General features: G+C 40.8%; 1 pseudogene; it reads left to right on the forward strand.

Moving 5' to 3' along the window:
- The first annotated feature begins 1,943 nt into the window (after positions 1–1,943).
- On the forward strand, positions 1,944–7,300 carry LOC147115469 (extracellular calcium-sensing receptor-like; annotated as a pseudogene).
- Positions 7,301–9,323: the final 2,023 nt, after the last annotated feature.

The raw sequence follows: 9,323 nt of genomic DNA on the forward strand, positions 1-9,323 counted from the left end.
CCACCCCCCCTCCTAGTTTAGTGTCGTCTGCAAATTTGGAAATGCTGCATCCGACTCCCTGATCCAGGTCATTAATGTAAATTGTGAACAGCTGGGGGCCCAGGACAGATCCCTGTGGTACCCCACTTGTTACTGCCTGCCATTCAGAAAATGAGCCGTTTATTCCAACTCTCTGTTTTCTATCTGACAGCCAGTTCCCTATCCACGCCAAAACTTTCCCCTTTATCCCATGAGCCTCAATTTTCCATGCTAATCTTTTATGGGGCCTTTCACGGTACACATTGAATGGTAGCACACTGAGTAGTGCAGAGGAACAAAGGGACATTGGAGTGCATGTTCACAGATCCCAGAAGGTAGCAGACCATGTAGAAAAGGTGGTTAGGAAGGCATACAGAATGCATGCCTTATTATTAGCCATGGCACAGAATACAAGTGCAGGGGGTGCTGCTTCAACTTTATAAAACACTAGTTAGTCCTCAGCTAGAGTACTGCGTGCAATTCTGGTCACCACATTACAGGAAGGATGTGATAGCACTAGAGAGGGGACAGACAAGATTTACAAGGATGTTGCCAGGAGTAGAGAATCTTAGCTATGAGGAAAGACTGGATAGGCTGGGTCTGTTTTCCTTGGAACAGAGGAGGCTGAGGGGAGACCTTATTGAGGTGTATAAAATGATGAGGGGCCTAGATAAAGTGCATAGAAAGGACCTATTTCCCATAGCAGAGGGGTCCAAATCCAAGGGGCACAGATTTAAAGTAATTGGTGGAAGATTTAGAGGGGGATTTGAGGGGAAATTTCTTCACCCAGAGGGTTGTGGTGGTCTGGAACTCACTGCCTGAAAGGGTGGTAGAGGCAGGAACCTTACCCACTCAGATGTGCACTTGGGATGCTCTAACCTGCAGGGGTATGGACCAAGAGCTGTGAAGTGGGATTAGGCTGGATAGGCCCTTGTTGGCTGGCGTGGAAACGATGGGCCGAAATGGCCTCCTTCCATGCTGTAACTTTCTATGATTCAATGCCCACACATATGGACAGGTTGTTGCTTTGTGATGGTTCAAATATAATTGTATTAGAAGTAATGTGAAATCAGAAAGTCTGATAAATAGGCAATTCATTGTAAATAAGGTGTCCATTGCTGAAATATGATTATTTTTAATCTTTTGATTGAATCATATTGTGAATTAATAATATGATAGCAAAATACTGCTGATGCTGGAAATCCGAAATAACAACAGAAAATGCTGGAAAAACTCAGCAGGCCAGGCAACATCCGTGGAGAGAAAATAGTCAATGTTTCGGATGAAAACCCTTGGTCAAGACTGGGTTTTCTAGTCTTGACAAAGGGTTTTCACCAGAAAGGTTGACTCTATTTTCTCTCCACGGATGTTGCCTGGCCTGCTGAGTTTTTCCAGCATTTTCTGTTGTTGTTGTGAATAAATAATGTGTTGGTACAATATTTCCAAAGTAGCATGCTATCGTGTTCACAAACATATGTTTCTTCCCATCAGCCTGACTCTATTCATAGAATCATAGAATGATACAGCAGAGAAGGAGGCCATGTGGCCCATCATGCCAGTGCCAGCTCTTTGATAGGGATATCTAATAAATCCCACTTCCCTGTTCTTTCCCCACAGCCCTGCATTTTTTTCCTTCAGGTATTTATGCAATTCTCTTTCCAACGTTACTATTGAATCTGCTTCCACCACTTTTCAGCCAGTACATTCCAGATCACAACAACTCGCTGTGTAAAAAACTGTCTTCATGCTTTTCCATTACGTATATTATTTGAAGCACCCTTCAGTATTTTTTTGTCTTGGTCAAAATATTTTAACAACTTTCATATATGCGATAAAGATAATCAAAAAATGTCAATATTTTCTTTCACAACCTACAAATGTGTTTCCACAGTTTTAGTTTCAGACTTTTTCGCTTCGTACTGGCGATGATATTTGCAATAGAGGAAATAAACAAGGACCCCAAACTGCTTCCCGATATCACCCTGGGGTACCGGATTTATGATTCTTGTGGCACGGCTAGTTTATCGATGAAAGCCACCTTTGAATTTTTAAACAGACCTGAAGGGTCCTCTTTAAGTGACACCTGCAAAAGACCTTCTGCAGTTTCTGCTATTGTTGCTGATTCTGCATCCTCACAGTCTATAGCTATTGCTACCTTAATTGGTCCATTCAGGATTCCCATGGTAAGTTATGTACTAAATTCTGGCGCCACACTTTAGGAAGAGTAGGAAGGCCTTGGAGAGGGTGCAGAAAAAATTACTAGAATGGCATCAGGGTTGCGGGACTTCGGTTATGTGGAGAGACTGGAGAAGCTGGGGTAATTCTTCTTGGAGTACAGGAACTTAAAAACAGTTTTAATAGAAGTGTTCAGAATCATGAACAGTTTTGATAGAGTAAATAAGGAGAAACCGTATCCAGTCACAGAAGGATCTGTAACCATAGGACACAAATTAAGGTGATTGTCAAAAGATCGAGAGGTGATATGCAGAACATTGGGGCAGATTTTGCGGTCGGTGGCATACCAACAGCTGGCATCCGAATAAAATTCAAACTTACCTAATAGAGACCCTCCTTCATGAACTTGCTCTTTGAAGTTGAACCCTCGAGGTCACCCTAAGGCCCATGGATCCGAGTGGTGCAGCATGTGTGGAAGCGTACCAGGGATTATGTGGGCCTGTTGCTCCAATCAGTAGAAGTGTCAAGTTTCCTCTTGGCAGATATGTGGGAACCAGCATGAAGCTTTTACATGTATTGTTCGATGGGATATGATAACTGGTACACAGGGGAATAAAGTTATAAGGTTAAGTTGGACATGATAACTAATACAAGGAAGAATACGGGGACATTGGAGATAGCAGGGTGCAGTTGGCACCTGACCCAATGAATCCACTCACAGAATGGGCATGGACTATGACAACAGCCCCGTACTATGACTTTTAATGCTTTAATATCACTAAGTAAGATACAAATACATATTTAGGTTTAGAAGTTCGCTCTTTATTTGGGAGTTAGAATCGACAAAATTCAGATTGCCCACAGAAAAAAAAGCTGTCATAATGAGAGAAGCAAGCTTCAACATCAGGATTTCAAGAAAATGTGCAGACAAATTAAAATACCATTTTCACTTTTATGTGAGCTAAATGAACATGGCGCAGGATGCACTGTATTTTTTGAGTTATCCCCTTCCGCTGATGCAAACAGTTCCTGCGTCATTTGTATCAGCCATAACATTTTCTTGCTTAATTGCTGGGCAGTTGGTGGGCAATTAGCCCAACTCTGACAGCAATCGTGATTTCCAAAGCAGACCAGATGATCTATCAAGTCATAACTTGACAGATCGCAAGTTCGAGACTTAGCGCATACACATGCGCAAACAGAAATCATGAACTTGCGGTCCATTTCAAATGTGCTGTGACACTGTACTCTGAGAGTACACCTTCCTAACCATCGCAAATTCTGGCTTAACGTTTTTACACAGCAGGTTGCTATGATCTGGAATGCACTGCCTGGAAGGGTGGTGGAATCAGATTCAACAGAAACTTTCGAAATAGAATTGGGGAAATACTTGGAAGGGAACATTTTGCAGGGTTAAGGGGAAAGAGCAGGGGGAATGGGACTAATTAGCTAATTCTTCCAACGAGGCGGCACAGGCAGGGTTGGCCAAATGGATTCCTAAAGGACTGTGTGATATGCGTCGGATCATTAGCGCACCGAGAACAGGGGAATAGAAAAGTGCTGTCTAAATCAATGGAATTCCTCATTTCTATTTAGCTCCACGACAGTATTGCCCCTTATCCGTTACTCACTTTAGACTGTGGCACGCTACCGTTATATAAAATGACTTGAATGAGATCTAATATCGAAAATATTTCCATAATATCGAGAATATGCGAAACATTTATAACTCATTCGTTCTGCTCGGTATTATAATAGCTTTTTTCTACTTTGTTGGTTTATTCAATATTTCATTCACGGGGATAATGTTTGTGCGTCCCTAAAATATGATGCAAGAGTACCTTTCACATCATGAAATTGTAAAAGTAATAAAAGGAGTACTAATTAAAGTTGAAATATTCTTATCAGTTGCCAAAGTTGTCTTGTAACTTAAGAATCAACGTTAAAACTTCTTTGTGAAATGAGAAATATCTTTGAAACGATTTTTTTTCTATGACCAGTAGCTCTCTGATGTTCTCCCTTCCGGTCCTGAATATTAATAATGAGTTCTTGCTGGGGTACCATTACTGGGATAGCATTTCAACTCAAGTGCCTCACAGGAATGGCCATTATTGAAAAGTCGACCTAATGAGAAGTTAAACCGTCTTCATGCTCTCCTTCTCAGGTGGACCAGAGCAGGGGAGTTCTCACAGGTGTCCTGACCAATATTTATCCCCCAACCGCTATAGAAATGCAAGTCCTTCTTTCTTTTTTAATATTCCATAACGGTTTGATTTGTGATGTAAAATAGCTTCCTATATTATCTTTCACAGATCAGCTATTTTGCCACATGTGCGTGTCTGAGTAACAGAAAGGAATATCCGTAATTTTTCAGAACAATACCGAGTGATTACTTTCAGGCCAGAGCTTTAGCCCAGCTTATCAAACATTTTGGATGGACCTGGATCGGAACGATTAAAAGTGACAATCACTATGGTAACTTTGGAATGCAAGCTTTCACAGAAGCTGTAGAACAGTTGGGTGTCTGTGTCGCTTTCTCGGAGTCTTTACGTAAAACATACCCGAGAGACAAGTTACTTAAAACTATAAACACTGTAAAGATGTCCACCACCAAAGTAGTTGTGGCCTTTCTCTCACATTCAGACATGAAGTTTCTAATGCAGGAAATCGTTCGACAAAACGTCACTGGTATACAATGGATAGGAAGTGAAGCCTGGGTTTCCACCTCATTTCTCCCGCCAGAAGACAGCCACCGGTTTCTTACCGGCGCAATTGAAGTTGCAATTCGAAAAGTGGACATACCGGGATTAAAAGAATTCCTGATGCGTATCCGCCCTTCTGCTTACCCAGGCAGCCCTTTAGTAAAGGAGTTTTGGGAAAGGACGTTCGACTGCACATTAAAAAATACAGGAAACAAAACTGATGATATTAATCTTAATTTGCAGCATAAAGAATGCACGGGAAGAGAGCAGCTAGAGACAATACATAATGAATTTACAGATGTGTCTCAGTATAGAGTCACTTACAATGTATATAAAGCGACATATGCCTTTGCTCATTCCCTTCACAATATGTTATCCTGTCAAAGTGGCAAAGGGCCTTTTGTCAATAACAGCTGTGGAAATCTTTCCAATTTTCAACCTTGGCAGGTAAAGTGTGCTTCACATTTCATTGTATTTAATAAAGCATTAAAACATTAGCTCTAAAAATGAAATTGTGGTATAGTGTTCAACAGCAACAGCTTGGATTTATATAGCGCATTTAATGTAGTAAAAGGTTCCAAGTAACTTCACAGGCGCGTTATCAAATGACAGTTGAGACCGAGGCACATAAGGTGATATTGGACAGATGGCCAAAAGCTTGGTCGAAGTGACAGATTTTAAGGAACGTCTTAAAGGAGGGGAGAGGTGTAGATGCGCACATATTTAGGGAGGGAATTCCAGAGTTTAGTGGCTAGGCATCGGCAGGCATGGCAGAAGGAAACCGGGTTGCGAAAGAAGACAGAATTGGCCAGCACAGATTCCGTAGGGTTGTAGGGCTGGAAGACGTTACAGAGATTGAATATTCTCTTTGACTAAATGTTCATATTTCTTCACCAAAGTAATAATTGTTCCTTTTTTAATTCTTATTTCTCCTTGTGAAGCTTCTACATTATGTAAATGCAGTAAATTTCACGACGAAGATCAATGAAAACGTGTATTTTGACGATAACGGAGATCCCGTTGCAACATATGACATTGTAAACTGGCAACCAAACCCGTTTGGTGGTGCTGATATTGTAGCTGTTGGGCATTATGATGGATCTGCTCCTCCAGGGCGAGAGCTTTTGATAAGGGGGAGTGATATTGTATGGAGTGGTGGTCAGAATACGGTAAGATCTCACCGCGTATTCCAAAAGTAGAAATATTCATTCAGCTGAATCTATTTGTAAATGAAATTTGATTTCTCTGATCTATAAAAAGGTTCCAAGAGCAGTTTGCTCTGAAAGCTGTCAGCGTGGAACAAGGAAAGCATCACGAAAGGGACAACCCATTTGTTGTTTTGATTGCATCCAATGCGCTGATGGCGAAATCAGTAATACCACTGGTAGGAAGTTATGTGACTTCATTTTAAGATTAGCAATGATTGAGTTTCGGGTATATTTCTATTGATGCGTTATTTGGTGTCATTTTTTTCTTATTTTCTGCTTTCAGATTCAATGAATTGCATGAAATGTCCAATGGCTTACCGGTCTGATAAAGAACGAATTGAATGCATACTAAAAGAAATTGAATTCCTTTCCTTTGGAGAGATAATGGGGATTGTTCTGGTCACTGTGGCATTGCTCGGAGCGTGCACCACGATGAGTGTGTTTGCTACCTTTTATTTTTACAAAGACACGCCGATTGTTAGAGCTAACAACTCAGAGTTAAGTTTCCTTCTCCTGTGTGCATTGGCACTTTGTTTTCTGTGTTCAATTACATTTATTGGAGAACCTTCCGTCTGGTCTTGTATATTACGACACACATCATTTGGAATTACTTTTGTTCTTTGCTTATCTTGCGTTCTGGGTAAAACATTTGTTGTGGTGATGGCATTTAATGCAACCCGTCCCAATAACAGCATGACCAAGTGGTTTGGGCCTACACAACAACGCCTAACAGTTTTGATCCTCACACTGATACAATGCTTAACATGCGCAATCTGGCTAATTACCTCACCACCGTATCCTTTTAAAAATGGTGATTACTTTAAAGAGAGAATAGTTTTTGAATGCAATGTCGGGTCTGCAATAGCCTTTTACTGTGTACTCGGCTACATTGGATTTCTGTCTTGTGTGTGCTTTGTGGTTGCTTTCCTGGTTCGTCAACTTCCAGATAATTTTAATGAAGCTAAGCACATAACTTTTAGCATGCTTATCTTTTGTGCTGTTTGGATAACTTTCATTCCAGCTTATATAAGCTCCCCAGGCAAATATACGGTAGCTGTAGAAATATTTGCAATTTTGTCCTCTAGCTTTGGCCTTTTAATCTGTATCTTTGCTCCTAAATGTTATATTATCCTCCTGAAGAAAGAACAAAATACAAAGCAGCATATGATGGGTAAAATGGCTTCTAAGAATCTTTAAATTTCATTCCAGTACTTTGTAATTCAAAACAGAATTTCAATCACCTTGAATAAATGATGAATGGATTAAAAAATAAATCGTGGACAATTTGTATGAAATGTATTCTATCAACACCTTTGATAGTTTTAAACATTGCAAGTAGATCTCTCCTTAATCTTCTATACTGAAGATAATACAAGACTACACTATGTAACCTGTTCTCATAATTTAACCCTTTCAACCCCGTATCAACGTGATGATACTCTGCTGCTACCCCTCCAAACCCACTTTTTAATACAAAACAGACTGCCATCCACTTTGAATAAATACTGAATGGATTTTTAAATTATCATAGACAATTTGTTTTAACTGAAAATACTGTATAATGCAATGGTACATTATGAAAATGCAGTTCTAAATCTATTAACATTTGACCATTGCATATGGTTCTTTGGTTTTCCCCCGCCAGAGGCATCAGTTCTAAACTTATTTATAAAAAAGGTTAATACTGTGGATGCTGGAAATCTGAAATAAACACCGATAATGCTGGAAATACGCAGCAGGCCAGGCAGAATCTGTGGAGAGAGATAAACAGTGTTAACGTTTCAGGTCAATGATCTTTCGTCAGAATTGCAAAAAGTTAGAGACGTAACGGTTTTTAAGCAAGCTCAGTGGCAGGGTGGGGGAGGAGGGGTGGGGTGGGGTGGGATGAAAGAAAGAAATGGATGGTCTCTGATATGGTGGAAACCATGACAGATTAAATGATAAAAGGGATGACGGTGCAAGGCAAATGGGGTTGGTAATCTCTCCTATAATCTGGTGAACGCAACTACTTGATACAAGTGTTGAGCTCTCATTACTTATTCCCTCTTGTTTAATTTGGAAAGTGATAAACGTTGGTCCGGATTTTGCGGTAAGAATTATGATAAAGCTGTTAGCACTTGCCGTTATAAAGAATTAAATTGGATTGCAACTTCTGGCATGCACACATGCGCAGTAAAACACAGAAATCAGAAAGTTGCTGTTATGAATTGCCCATCTCCTCCAGAAGCTGCTCCCTAACTGTATCTCACCGAGACACTCGGCATTCAAATACATGAAGGACGTGATACCCAATAAACACGCCAGAAAATTTTAATGCTTATCCTTTCAAACGTAAGTGAATTTTTTTTAAAAATTCAATCATGGGATGTGGGCGTCACTGACAAGGCCGGCATTTGTTGCCCATCCCTTGTTGCCCTTGAGAAGGTGGTGGTGAGCCCGCCTTCTTGAACCGCTGCAGTCCATGTGGTGAAGGTGCTCCCACAGTGCTGTTAGGGAGGGAGTTCCAGGATGTTGACCCAGTGACGCTGAAGGAACGGCGATATACTTCCAAGTCAGGATGGTGTGTGACTCGGAGGGGAACTTGGAGGTAATGGTGCACCCATGCGCCTGCTGCCCTAGGCTGTCGAGGTCACGGGTTTGGGAGGTGCTGCCGAAGAAGCCTTGGTGACTTGCTGCAGTACATCTTGTAGATGGTACACACTGCAGCCACAGTGCGCCGATGCCAGAGGGAATGAATGTTTCAGGTGTTGGATGTGGTGTTAATCAAGAGGGTTGCTTTGTCCTGGATGGTGTCTAACTTCTGGAGTGTTGCTGGAGCTACACTCATGCAGGCAAGTGCAGCGTATTCCTTCACTCTCCTTACTTGTGCCTTGTAAATGGTGGAATGATGTGATAATTCTTAATTTCGGTAAATCACCCTCTCTGGCACTAAAATTTATATCTAAAAGCTTGTATTCTCATTCCACCAGATTTTAATTATTATGTGTAATTAAAAGAAAATAAAAGGAATACAATTAAAAGAGTTTTCTTCACTTTTTCTTTCTCTCTCTTTTATCTGTTTCTTTTAATCCGCTCTTTCTTTGCCTCTCTTTGGTCCACTTTCTTTACAATACTCTAACTTACACTTCCTGGTTTAGCCTCACTGGGGCTTGAAATTCGATATGGCCTGAAAATGGGCGTGAACAACGTGATGCAATATATGCTCATACCCATTGGGAAA

Source organism: Somniosus microcephalus, chromosome 6 (genome assembly GCF_052327205.1).
Source record: "Somniosus microcephalus isolate GS21.2 chromosome 6, FLI_Smic_1.0, whole genome shotgun sequence".
NCBI classification, from domain to species: Eukaryota; Metazoa; Chordata; class Chondrichthyes; order Squaliformes; family Somniosidae; genus Somniosus; species Somniosus microcephalus.